General features: G+C 32.6%; 1 long non-coding RNA gene across 1 annotated transcript in view; it reads left to right on the top strand.

Moving 5' to 3' along the window:
- The first annotated feature begins 5047 nt into the window (after positions 1–5047).
- LOC148274767 (uncharacterized) overlaps positions 5048–14758 on the top strand; it is a 112666-nt gene continuing 102955 nt past the window's right edge. Inside the window, exon 1 of the long non-coding RNA XR_015824205.1 lies at positions 5048–5302. This is a non-coding gene — a long non-coding RNA (uncharacterized LOC148274767). The remainder of the gene's footprint in view (positions 5303–14758) is intronic.

The raw sequence follows: 14758 nt of genomic DNA on the forward strand, positions 1-14758 counted from the left end.
AGGTAATGTTTACATTTGTGAGCTGGGCCGCGATTGCGAACGGCTATCTTCATCGGTATATACTGAGACGGTATTTATTTATCGAAACAAACAGTCGACAATGATATTATATTAACATTGAAAAAAATACAGTTTAAAGACAGACCAGCAAAGTTTCTAAATAATAATCATACATATTATTTAATTGTGTTACAACAAAAGGGTGTGTTTATGTGTATTTGTATGAGAGTAAGTGTAGATGAGTGTCTATACTTACTGTAAACTAATTTTTATTATTTGTTTTTATTAATAATCTGCTAAAACGTTAAAACGTATAAGTATATGTAAATGTTTATTTTTTTTTGTTTAAATTATTTACAAGTAAAATATTTACAATTTGCTTTTTAAATCAATTACTTTTCTTATATCCATATATATTTTTTTAAACTATGTAAAGTTTCACTTTTTATTTTGCATAGCAGTATGCTTTTTATTGTTACTACATGTATACAAAAAAGCGTTGTTTATCTTTAAAATTTTTACTTACTATGTTTGTACTTACCTGTATATTTTTTGTAAATGCCCCTTGGGCGTATGGTAAAATTAAATAAATAAATAAATGTGGATTAGTGCAGGAGAAAATGTTCAGGTGTGTAAGTGTGAGCATCATTAAATAGTTAGTGGGATCGTATCGTAGCCAGAAATCAGGAGTCTTAATTTATTTTAAAATAAATTAAGGGGCATGTTAAATATATCAATAGATGAAAAAAAAGCATTAAAGTTAGAGCAAGAACGATAGAGAAAAGAGTGTTGTGCATAGTTAGTGCTACAGACTGGCAGATGGAACAAACACTTATTTCTTGTCACGCAAAAAGGGACATTGAGATTAATTTTGGAGAGTAGATTAAAAGAGTCTCCTTCATTATTTAATAATTTATGTAAATATCATAATTCAGATACAGTGCGTCCATTTTCAAGGGTAAAAAATCCATTTTGTATGTATGTGCAAAAGTGTATATATTTGTATAAAAATTTCAAATATCTTTGTCGGTAATCGGTAATTGAACATGTTTAGAAAAAAAATTGTAAAGATATTTTATTTTTAATGCAGAAAACTTAATTTCACTTTGTAGATAAAATTGAAGATAAATTTTAACTCCCCATCAGAATACGTACCCTGGTGTCAATGTCCTTATCAGATAGCATGTAAATCGATGTATATAACGATAAGTGTCGATACGTTATGTTTTGAAAATATATTTAAGTATTTATAAAGATTAACATATTACAACAGAAATGAAGAACGAAATATGGAACTCTAGGGCTTATCTACCACTCTACCCACTGCGTATCATTCACCATTCTTCTTTTCATTTGTTGTGTCCTCTTGTTTTCTTCATTTGTAAAAAAAAAACAGACCATCACACCGATACTTCTGACTTTAAACATTTAAAAAAATATTTATTTTATTTAAATCATACAATTTTTTTGTACTCCTAGGAGTTCCAACAAACTAATTTGGGACAGAATAATATTGACATAAAGGTATGGTCATAATACTCATATCGTAACAAGTAATAATATTTACACATAAAACTGAAATAAGATAGCTAGAAAGTATAAAATACAAAAAAATTAAAACAATTCGTAATAAAAATTAACATAAAACATTTAAGATTTTTGTAAGAAAGAAATATCTGAGGAAAAAGGAGAACTTATCGTACCTCCTCAAATAGTATTTTTTTAAATAAATATAGAATTTTTTTGGAGTTTTATAGGACTCCGGTAGCCTGTTGTACTCGCTACAAGCAAGGTACTGCAGAGACCTTAGACCATACCTTGTCGTGCGTGATCCAGGTACGTGAATGTTTTGACTCTGTCGCGTATTATACTGATGGACGTCTCGACTAAAGGTATAACCAATATTAGTGAAAGTCTTTATTTACACCTTTAAGCGCCGTTTTTGCAATCTCATAATACGGTATGACCAAAAATGGGAGAATGTCAGTAAGTTTGTAAATGTCTTTGACATGCGTTTCCATTGGTATACCGTATACGTTTCTTATAGCTCTATTTTGTATTACTTGTATTTTTTATACACACTTTTTTTTGGCAAATCATGTATACCAAATGAGAGTGTATCATTGAAAAGTACACTGTACGGCGTAGTGAGATCGGAAGAACTCCCCTAAACCTATGCATTATACCCACATCATACCAGTGATTGAAGAGATTTTAGATTTAACATAATCAAAGTGGTGAATCCACGAGAGCTGTGAATCAATGTAGATTCCCAAATATTTTGTCACGTCAGACTTTTCAAGATAATCATTTACAAAAGTCCATCTTCAAGTGTTTGTTGGATTTGGTCATGCCATGTCTTTCTCAGTCTTCGTTTATTTCTGCATTCATCAACATTCGCATTGTAAATATTTTTAGCCGTTCTTTCGTCGTCCATTCGCTTTACGTGTCTAAACCAACGAAGAGCTCCTTTCTTGATTTTGTCGATAATGCTTACCCCCGCCTTGCATAATGTACGAATCTCAACATTTGTGAATCTATCGTGCATAGTTTTACCCCACTTTTGCCCGAGAGATCGCATTTCGGCCGCCTTCTTTCATCCCTGTTGTTCCTACTTCGCTCCCATACATCACGGTTGGAACCAGGAATCGATTGTGAACGGCTAATTTTGCGTCTTGCGACAAACATTTATTTGCCAAGGTTGATTTATGTGCATCGCTCACTGTGGTACCGGCACTCACCCTCCTTTCAATATCATTCTCAGTCATTCCACCTCTAGTAAACATATTTTATAGATAGACAAATTCCTCTACCTGTTTTAGTATAACCCCATTCACAGTGATTTCATATTTAGTCATTCTTTAATTTCTTTCAAAAACCATCATATTATATTTATCAAAATGTATCAGCAAATCGCTTACCTTGCATATATCGTAGACCTTTGTTACCAAGGATTGCAGTTTTCTTTGGTTATTAGCAAGAAACACGGCATCTTCAGCATACAAAAGAAAATTGACAGTTAAATCAGTCATTAACTAACTTCCAATATGTAAATCAGAACAAAAAAAATCTCCCCAATTGAATGATTACGCAACTTAAATATCACTTTAATACACAATATCAACATTAATCTGTCTACATTCATTGGTGAGAACGTTCCTATGTTTGAGTTCGTCTCACGCCAACTTCACTCTACAAAGTTGATGGTCCAAATACCACTACAGATCATCCTCACACATCTCAGATCTTGTCACTTCTGACGTCATTCCAAACTTCTTAAAATAATTTATAGTGGCTTATTTTCCATTCAATGGAGTAGTTTTTTTCCTAATAGCTAAGAATTATAAACGTATTATTATAATGAAAAGCCGATTATTTACATTTAAATCATTTTATAATAAATGAATTCAGAAAAATGTAGTAAAAGAATAGTTTTTTTCTTAATACCTGATAATTACCTGATAATCCTTTGCCAAGAAAAGTAGCATAGATGATTGGCCTCGAGAGGGAAGACTACACTTACGGAGAAATGTAGTCAATGTTAAAAATATCAAGTCTACAAAAACGGAGAAATAACATTGACTCCATATTTATGTTTAATTTTTACTGAATGGCTTAATTGATGTACCATCGTTGCTGGAACAAGTGGCATTCAATGTTCCGATCCGCCGGTTGCGAAATAATAATGTGCTGTTCCTTGATCAACACAGCACAAACTATGGCTTGCATGCACCAATGTTCCGATTGTGTCGTATTGTAAACTCGGGACAAAATTTGGACTTTTTGGTGTAGGTCTTTATAGATTTAAAAATTAACTAAGATGGACCGGATATTGTCTTAAGGTAGTCATTTTCATTTTTTTATCTAAGTTTTAATTTTATTAAGTTTTATTTTATTTTATTAGTGCCTGTATTTATTATAAGAAATTTTATTGACCATCGTAAGAACGGACTACATAAGTCCGTCAAATAAATAAATAATCATTTACTTATTTTTATTATAAAACGCCTATTATTTAAATTAATAACTATTTAAAATGAAATAATTCGTAAAAATGGGAATAAGATAACATTAAGTTGACAATTGGAAAATCTCTCTGTTTTGAATTCAAGGACCTCAGATTGTTCGTTTAGAATTATTTTTAAACTAATCTCCCATTTATTTTTCTTTGAATATTATTTTATTTCATTAGTTATCATTATTTTTATTATATTTGAGATGGCTTACTGCCTTTTAACGTACACAATAAAATACCTACGGCATTGGTACACGTTATGACAACATTTAAATAAAACAGATTTCATTAAAAATTATCATCATCATTCCTTTCCCGCATCTAATGGTGCACAGGGCACTGCATTGGTACACCAATTGCAACGTATCTTGATAGTTTTTTTGATACATTAATATTTCTTATTAACCGTGTCAGGAGTCGAACCTGAGACCTCTCGCACGGCAGGCAGACGCGCTGACCGTTACACCACGAGGCCGATATATATATTTTTTTACACATTATATAAACCAAATACAACTGGTGAAAAAAATTTAAACGGAAAAAAAAATAAAGATAAGATCAGTCTAAAGCTTCAGGTACCAGTCCAGGGAGAGTGAAATATTACAGTTTAAAAACCATAGAAATAAATGCGTTACGGCCCTGCCAGGATTTAAATTCGGTACCTCATGAATGGTAGTTGAACGCGTTAAACACTACACAACGAGGTGAACTTATATCCACTGTATTCTCATTTTCAATATTTTCACCTGAGAGCAGTCATCGAGTTAACAGTCGTCCAGATTCCATTTCACACACGTAACTTTATTCTTCATCTGCCTAGACGCGGAGCGCACGGTGACGTCTTATTACTGGGTTATTTCGTAAAAATGTTGCATGTAATGTAAACATTTTACATTTATATTTGAATCAGTTCATCTAGTTATGCTGTAAAACGAGCGCGAGTTCCGCCGCCTCTGCACTCGGCATTATGCAACAGACGTCTCTCTTGACCAGTCAGATACACCTTATGTTAGTACTGGCGAGTTGGTTGGCGAACAGCGTCGCGACGGACGCACTACGCCGCGACGCTTTCTCCCACACGCCTCGCACTTCCGGCACCACGGTACCGCGGCACCGCGGCACGTGACCGCTTGCGGCGGAATAGAACCTAAAAGTTACAGTGACATATCTAGTGACTGATTCAAGTGAATGTTGATTTCAAATCCATGATTTTTGTGTTTGAAGTTTGGTTTTGAATTGTGATTTGTGTAAAGTTTTAATTATATTTACTTCTGTGTTTTTCGCAAGGTTATTTTTTTAAGTTATTCTCGAATTTTTTTGAATTATTCGTTAGTCCAATACGAATCTTATTTTTTTTTCTAAATAAAACGTATTTCGCTTAGTTCCAAAAATATGTAAAAATAAACCACTTAATTTTTTTTTTTTAAATAAACCTCGGCATACATCATTTTCTAACTAGAGCGCGTAATTTTTATTTATAAACATTAGTTTAAGTTTATTATTTGAAAATACTAAATAAAGCAACGTTTCATTGAAAAAAAATCAATTGAATAAAGTTGTTACATATAAATCGCTAAACAATTCAAAATAAACGAAAACCAACCTAAAAGATTTTATAGTATATACAGATAAATAACTTTACTTGTATAGCAAACGATGTCCTACCTTATGGAAAATTTTATTTTACTTTAGTTACTATATAGTTTATCTCGAGCAAACTCATTTTAAAATAAAATAAATAAGGAGATATACAATTGGGTTACTTCAAGGAGTTTTTATTTACCACTCCATTTTAACTGTACCATGAAAATATAAGGAATATAATAAACCAGAAATCACGTTTGCAGATCACTTTTAACATATTTTTACTATGTATATTATCATCATTCTACGTACGCTCCCTAGTTGGAGCATATGGTGCCCACAAATAGCCTCCCAAGTCAGTTTGGCGTCCCGTAGTTCTGAGATGAATTGCCGACAAACAGCTAGCAGCGGACGTCCAAGATGTCAAAAATCTGATGCCTTGCAAAGTAAGCAAACGTGGTTAAGGCTCCTAGGAGGCATCCGCAGTATATGGCTCAGCCAACCGTATCGCCTCCGCTTGATTACAGTTGTCACCGGAGTTTGCTGCGTCCGTTCTTCAATAACTTAATTCCTTACAAAGTCGATCCACCGCATACCCAAGATTCTTTTGAGACAGTATTTTGCTGTTTTGGGCCCCAGTGAGGTGCCACGATTAGCATCCATAGACAATAATAGGTATTATGCAGGCGTTATAAAGGCTGCATTTGGTTTTGCTGAGTAAATATTCAATCTCTGGACAGCCTTCATACTGTTAAATGTGTTACCTGCTACTCTTAGTTGCACTAATTTTTTTTTTAAGCTGGTATTTTCTGTAACATATTTACGCAGGTATTTGAAACTTTTAACCCTTTCGAAGATTTGTTTTGACAGAGTCAGGGAATTTTGAGCATCAAGACACTAAGTGTAACACAATACGTGGGTTTTTATGATATTGATTTTAAAACATTTGTATACAGAAAACACATGAATAATTTAATTGTGGCCACGTAGAACGGCAATTATTATGCAAACAAATAATTCGCGTTATGATACCTTGGTTATCGAGAACTCATAGACCAAAGGTTCAAATTCCACTCTACCACAACTCGATTTTCATTTTTACAGTACAAATTATTAACGACTTTTAGGAAATAGTCTGAAAATTTAAATATTTGATTAAATAATAAGAACTAAAGTATTTTTCTATATAAAAAAAACAAATACTTCTTAAAACGTAAATTCGCAATAGTTTCTTTTGTGAAATATGCAGTTTCATTAAAATTTGAGCTTTGTCGAAAAGTTTTTGTCAAACTGCCTTTAAAAAAAACAATTACGTATACCCTACTACGTGTAAACAATTCAATTGCTGGTCGTTCATTTTTAAACATTTTTGTTTGAACGGATTTAATACTCGTATATTCAATTATGATCATTTTCTTGGTATCAAATAATTCAAATTACAGAAAAACCTCGTACAAACAGTCTGACGGAATCTCCTCTTTTAATTGCATGACCAGAATTGTGCCAAAGACTCTTTAAAAAAATTGTCTAATGTCCAGTACCTTCATAAATTGAAACAATGTGGGTATGTGTATATTTACATATATGAGGGTAGTACTTGCAAACCCGGCAAAATCTAAAATCTAAAAAAAGTGAGATATTAATTGAAACTCATTCAGAATACAATTTTTTACAATAATTATAACATTGTCAGTTAAAAATATGGCTTTATTTGTAAGCATTTGACTTTTAAATTATCGGGTTTGTTGCAAACATGGCAACCTCTACTTGAGTATTGTAAAGTTGGAATGTCTGAAATTTAATTTATTATTTTACTATCGTTTCTTCAGATAATCATACTTATGTCATCATTGCTTACGTATAAAATATTTACTGATTATAATTAAAAAAATAAGTTTAAACAAAAAAGTTGAAGTTAAGTATTGTATCAGTTTTTAGTGATTTGCTTAAAATAAAGAAAGATAGATTTTGCCGGGTTTGCAAATAGTACCCTCATATGTATGTATATATGCATGTATATGTGTGTTTTTACGTGTGTATGTATGTGTGTATGTGTATGAATGTTTATGTGCACACGTGTGTGTGTATATGTATATGGAGATATATAAATAAATAAACATATATATTAGTCTACCTTAGCACGGAACTTCCGACTAGGCATTACTTTATAGTATTTATAATAAAAAAATAATTAAAAATTATAAAAAATAAAAATAAGGGAAAGTGGGGAGACATTGAAACATTACTGTTAGTATTGATTTAAAAACATAATTTACAAATTAAACATTTAGTGCTACCGAAACCTCAACGAAAGTAAACAATTAAATAAATTCATATTTCATTACGTCAACTAATTAAAAGTAGTTAAGATAGTTGATTGCTGTGCAAATACTAAATAGTATGGCATATACAACACGCATTGTCTGACGACTGTAGTCCACGCGTGTTGCGTAATATACTTCTGATTTAGATTACACCCGACTATAATTAGATTATGTTGTCTTAACATAAGATAAAATATCAATTGTTCGTTTGACAACGGTCAATGCAACTAAAATAATACACTACTAAAACAAAGCTAAGCGATATATATTTCTGTATTTTTTATTATTTACACGTAAATTTAATGAACGTATTTATTAAGTATAGAGACACAGCTTAAAGTAACAACCAGTTGTAGTTTTGTGAACTTTCCCCCTAGAGAGTGATTAATTTAAATATTTTTGTTTGTATTTTAAGATAGCGGATAAATGACAGCAGTAATAGAAAACGATGGAAAAATAGTTAAGAATGATAGTGGAATTTAAACGAGATGAAAGGAATATTTTGAGGCGGTGTAGAAAACGCACACAGGAAATAAAGCCAGTGTACCACCTTCTCAAGTAAACATAAATGCAGATGACGATGCGAAAGAGATAAGTATGGAAGAAATTAAAAATGCTGCTAAGTATATGAAGAATGGGAAAGCGCAAGGTTATGATAACATTGCCACAGAATTTATAAAGGCGGGTGGAGAAATAATTTGTGTATGGCGACATAAGCCTTTTAACCTACGTTTAGAGGAGGAATACACTCCCCGTGATTGGAGGAGAGCTGTTGTTATGCCTCTATACAAGAAAAAAAGCTCTAGGGTGGATTGCGGAAACTATAGACCTTTCAGCCTTTTGACCGCTGTTGGTAAGATATGTGGCAAAATACTGATTGTGAGAGTAAGAAAAGTGACTAAATATAGAGTGCGGGATGTCCAAAGTGGATTTGCAAATGAAAGAGGATGTATCGATCAAATGTTTGCTCTGCAAAGTATGCGCATTAGTCGATCTGCAAAAGACATTTGATAGATTTGATAGAGAGAAATTATGGAAGGTTTTATCGGAGTATGGAGTGAGTATGGCGTTCTATTCTTTCTACCTACCCCAACGGAGAAACAGCGTTATGATTTTTGTTATTGTTGTGTATTTTTATTTTTTTAATGCGGCGACATTTTGCTTCATACAATGGGCACGCTGATGATTACACGTCAAGTTGTGCATCAAACCGCTTCAAAAACGGAAATAATATTCAGGAATTTAGTCAATCCATCCTAATTATGTGTTTTGGGTAATGCTGAAAGTCACAATAATGTTCTAAATGAAAATCATCGGGTTTAATTTCACGTGCTCATATTTTTTGACGTTAAATCATCACTGTGGCCATATATGAAGCAAAAGTAAGTCGCATGAAAAAAAAAAATATCCTCAAATCAACCACTCTCTAGACGTCTAGAGGATAGAGAAGATTCATAATTGCACCCCAGAGCAGCGATTGCATTAGAAAGCCAAAAACGTCATATCTTCACCATGACGGTATAGTTGAAGATAAATTCTCCCGAACGATTACGAGGATATACTACCGATTTCTCAAATTAATTTTGATTACCTCTTCATGTTTTGGGTAGGTACATCGATATGTAACAAGGGGAAGCGTACGCCACGGTACACATATCTACACATTTAAGTACGACGTACCTTCATTATGATATCATCGTTAAAGATAAATTCTCGAGAACGATTACGAAGATACACTTTCGACTTCCCATCTTCAAGTTTGGAGGTAAATATATCGGTATGAAAAGACGCACGAAGGGTCTAGTACCTCACGGTTCACATATCTACCCATTTAATGTGTCGAAATTTTTGTTTTTTTTTTAAATAAGTAAATTTTGAAGTCGAATTAAACTCTGACACAAATGTCAGTTTTAGAAAACGAACGGGAAGATGCTCGGATTATGTGGCTATAGTATGTCCTATTTATATGTAAGAGTTTTTAGCCGGATAAACGTTGTCACTATAAAAAAAATACAAATATCATTTTTTTTTTCAAACTAATAAACCGCTAAGCCTCTATTTTGAGGCTTGTCCGCAGGTGGGATAGAGGGGATATGGAAGGAGGTAATAAAAAATTCACCACAACACCCAGACCAATTGAGAAAAAAAAAATCTTGGATTTTTTTCTTGCAACTGACGGGAATCGAACCCGCGACGCCAGTTTCACAGTTGGCCGTCTAACCAACTTAACTAAATAACAACGACATCTGAATATTGTCTTTCTTAATGTACGTATCAAGACGTTAACAAAACCGGCTTTGTAATAGCTCGGTTGATACTCGTAAATACAGACGATCGTTAAGCATACCGTCTTGGTAATTGTTAAAAGTCATATTAAAATAATGTTCAAGCGAGAATTTTTGGCTTGAATTCGATTTATTGGAGTTGAAGATCGCTTTGAAGTGGCCTTTTAAAAATATAAATGAGAACTCTATTAATTTTTAACTAAGTAAGGAACGCGAACTAAATTTTCGCTGTCATTCATTGTTTGGATTCAATCATGTTGTAATGTCGAGATGACAAGTCGGTAGAACATACCGAGGTAGATAGAGAATGTACAGAAGTTAAATATTCCGTCTCGGTATATACTGACGAATATAACCTTTGTAATGGCGGCCCAGAGTGGCAATAACAAACGATATAATAATCGGTTAACATCGAGACGGATTGAATTGAATCGATATTGGTCAATATTAAAATGTGTATATTTGTATGAAAGTTGGAAGTATTTTTATCAGTAACCTATAATTGAACATAATAAATTTAATTTTTTGTTTTATTTTATTTCATTGGAAAGCCATTAGACTCATTATTATCAATTTGAATATATAAGATACAATTATATTATGAATACATATCATAAAGTCCAATTAGAGGCTTCCACATAATATTGTTATTGTAAATGTTGTAACATAAAAATTATAAATAACGTAAAATAACTAATCATACAAAACTTATAATAATACTGAAAATGTAAATGTAATACATATAATTAAAATATATCTACCTTTGAATATTGGTCACACAGTTGCACATAATAATATATAATACAACTAGAGTTGACCATACTGTGTACATTTAATTGTGTGCCGACATATAGAACTGCACATAACCTGATTTAAGGCGCGACATCATAACTTGATTTTTTTGGAAATTTCATTTTTAAAGGAAGTTAAAGATATGTTATTAATATCAATACAATTTAATTTCTGATTACACATATTGCAGATTCTATTTACTAATAAATTTTGAAAATATTAAGTGGAACATTTAGAAATTTTAAATAGAGATTGGTTTCTGGTCTGCGTTGCTGGGATTCTAAAATAAATAAGTGATAGAATCTTAAAGCGATTTATCATGTCATTTAAAGTTTTATACATAAAATGGCGTCAAACATATTCCCGCGAGTTTGAAGAGTTCGGAGTTTAGGTAAGTTTGTAGATTCGTCTGAACCTGTATTCGGAGTCAACCGTCAAAAATTGCAATACCATATAAATCTTGATTGCATAGATTCAATTCAGTAAATGTATTGAGGGCTCCAAGCGGGAGATGCGAATTCTAATTGAATTCGAACATATGTAAAGTAAAAGATTTAAAAGTGCGCGCATGATAGAATTTTCTCCCTATACGAAAGAGGAAACCTAACATTTGGTATGATTTTTTCACAATTGAATTGACATGTGCCTCAAACGTTAACTTATAGTCAAGAACAACCCCGAGATCCCGCATTTCATTAACTTTAGTAAGTGCTTGATAGTCAAGGCGATAATTATACATGATTTTATAGTTGTTCCTTGAAAATGTGAGCACAGAGCATTTTTTAATATTCAATTTTAGTAAGTTTTGTTTACGATATAGATTTAATCTATCAAGATTTTCTTAGAGTTTATAGTTTTATATTTTCATGTCAGCAGCAAAAAGTAAAGAATCAGCAAATTTAAAGCACTTACCAATGTCATTGATAAAAATCATAAATAGTTATTGCCCCAAGTGCGACCCCTGTGAAACGCCTGAGGATAGGTTTAATGTAATGTAATTATCAAAATAAAACATTTACTTAAATACACGATTAAAAAAATAAAATTTAAAAATTTAAAAGTAAAATAAAAATGGCATAATCTCATTTACATAATCACATTGTTTTAATTGACAAACTCAATAAAGAAGTGTTGTATTGGTGTGTACATATAAGGCGAATGGACAGCGAAAGAAAGGCTAAAAAGATTTACGATGCTAATGTTGATGGACGCAGAAAAGGGGAAGATCGAAAAAGATATAGCATGTCTAAATTCAACAAATACTCAAAGAGGAACCCATTATACTTCGGAATGATCGTCGTGCTAGCATGACAAAGTGTATAAATGTAAAGGAAGTGAGGTCTGTATGCAAAGGTCGGAATAATCGTCGTGCACGCATGAAATGATGTATGAATGGAGAGAAAACAGGTAGTGGTTAAAGCGCTTGGCTAACACACGGAAGGTTCCGGGTGAGAACACAAAAAATAAATGTGATTTTTTCTCAAGCCTGGGTTTTCTGTACTATAAATCACCACTTTAATTGGGCCTCCTGGCCTGTTATGGTGCAAATAAAAAAATACAGAGTGGCGTGGGTGGCGTTCTATCTTCTCTGCCTAACTCCACGGGAAAACGGCGTGATGTTTCTTATACATCAAAATTTGTAATTGAAATAAATTTAATGTGCCACATAGCCGCAACGAAAAATTGAAAACGAGATCATTGGTCTACTTTCATTTCTATACAAGTTTTCTGATAACTCCATTTACATTTTAGTAAATTACTAACTATAATACATAAAATATTATTCAACGGTTATTTCAATTCTGTTTTTTCTCGAATCTTAATCGTTAGAGCTCTAAAAATAAGCGTTCTCGAGAAATGTCATTTTACTTCTCGGATGTGCCAAAATAGATATTTCTAATGGAGAACTATTTTTAAAATGAGTTATGAGAATGGATGTTAATTTTTTTGTTCGTGAAGAACATAGGATATTTAACATACGACTAATCGCGAATGAGTGACATTTATGGCTATATAAATAGTCAAGACGAAGATTCTCAATCGGACGAAAGAATACGGACCAAAAGATTATATCGTTACAGATTCTATGCATTTTACCAAACATGTGCAAATGAGGAAATTCGGCGGTTATGAAATTTGTTTTATTTAAATTTTTGAAACGTAAATTTTATGTATTGTATTACCAGCGCTATGATTTCAAAAGTTTTGTAATATTGAAATTACTCCGCGTGCGACGTCACAAGTTCTCCTCGGTGAGTTCTGCTGATCGGTGAATTGGCTTCTCGTAAACAGGACATCTATCACAACATTCATTATCATTGGTTGGTTCGGAAGAACTACTGACGTCTTTCAAAGTAGTTCGTTTTTATAAATATCATTAAAATTATTTTTTTCGTACGTTTTCAAGACACTTCGCTGTACATTTTTTTTAAATAAATTTTCCGTAGCACTGTACTTCCTTAGTATTCCTCGGACCGCGCTTCTTCTACATTCATACATCTTTTCATGCCCCACGCCGATTATTACTTCTCTTAACATGTCAATTTTGTAGTCAAGTATTTGTTATATTTGATCGTGCCATGCCTTCTCGGTCTTCCTCGTTTCCTGCATCCACCGACACTCATATCGCAGATTCTTTAAGCCGTTCTTTCGCTGTCCATTTGCTCTACATGTCCAAACCAACGCAACACTTTTATGTTTATTTTGTACATTACGGTGGGCACCAGAACTCCACTGTGAACTGCTAGTTTTGCCTCCTGCGACAAACATTTGTTTACCAAGGTAGATTTCAGAGCAACGTTCACCCTATTCCCGGCACTCACCCTTCTTTCGATATTTCTCTCTCCGTCTTTCTGTCCCTAGTAAACACACTTCCTGCAAATATAATTTTATGCTTTAAGGTCCTTAGTAAAATCAGTTCAGAAAGGGCATTTGCCTATATGAGAACCAATTGAAATTTTAGACATTTTGATATTGCTGGCTTACCAAATTTTTCATTTAATTAGCCTTTTCTTAGAAAAAACTAATTTTGTGATGGTTTTTTGTGCCGTTCTGTCGCATTAATATATATATATAAATGTATTTGTTATTTTACCATTTATATATTACTTTTTTGCATTAAAAATAATGTTTCCTCACTAGGGTGTCCCGTACCGAGGGAGACAATTTATACAATTTTGAAATATGCCTTCTTAAACATATAAATATAATGCAAACACATAAAATGTACAAACAAAAATAGTATACTTGTTTGACCTGATCCACTCTTGAATCCATGGGCATCCAACCACCATAATCCATTTTTAAATAGCAAATTTAAAATGTCAGAATAAAATTATTGTCCTTATGAACAATGGAAGGGGGTTGTACACTTTAATGGAAAAGTTGACCAATCCTTTTTGACCAAAAAATGTGTTTATTTTCGGTTGCTTTTGCAGCATCAGGGTGTAATACCTAGTGACTCAAGTAAATGTTTTTGGTGTCATGAGAGGTATTAAATAATTTTTGTATGCATACATAAGTAAAACTTTTACTTGTATTTGTTTTGTTGTCATGACATCAAGTTTTTCGTATATGTCGAGGGAGCTTGTTCTGACAGGGACTTTAAGGATAATTTTTATTAAAGCTTTTTGTGCGAAGATTAGATGTTAGAGTAACGTGTTATTTGCACATTCGCAAACTGACAGACATACTCCGTAATTGCAGGAGACTGCTGCGAAATATTGCATATATTTAGAAACTATTAAGCGTGTTGTTCA

This window comes from Micrasema longulum, unplaced genomic scaffold (assembly GCF_059751315.1).
Source record: "Micrasema longulum isolate JH-2025_06_02 unplaced genomic scaffold, ASM5975131v1 h1tg001588l, whole genome shotgun sequence".
Taxonomy (NCBI): Eukaryota; Metazoa; Arthropoda; class Insecta; order Trichoptera; family Brachycentridae; genus Micrasema; species Micrasema longulum.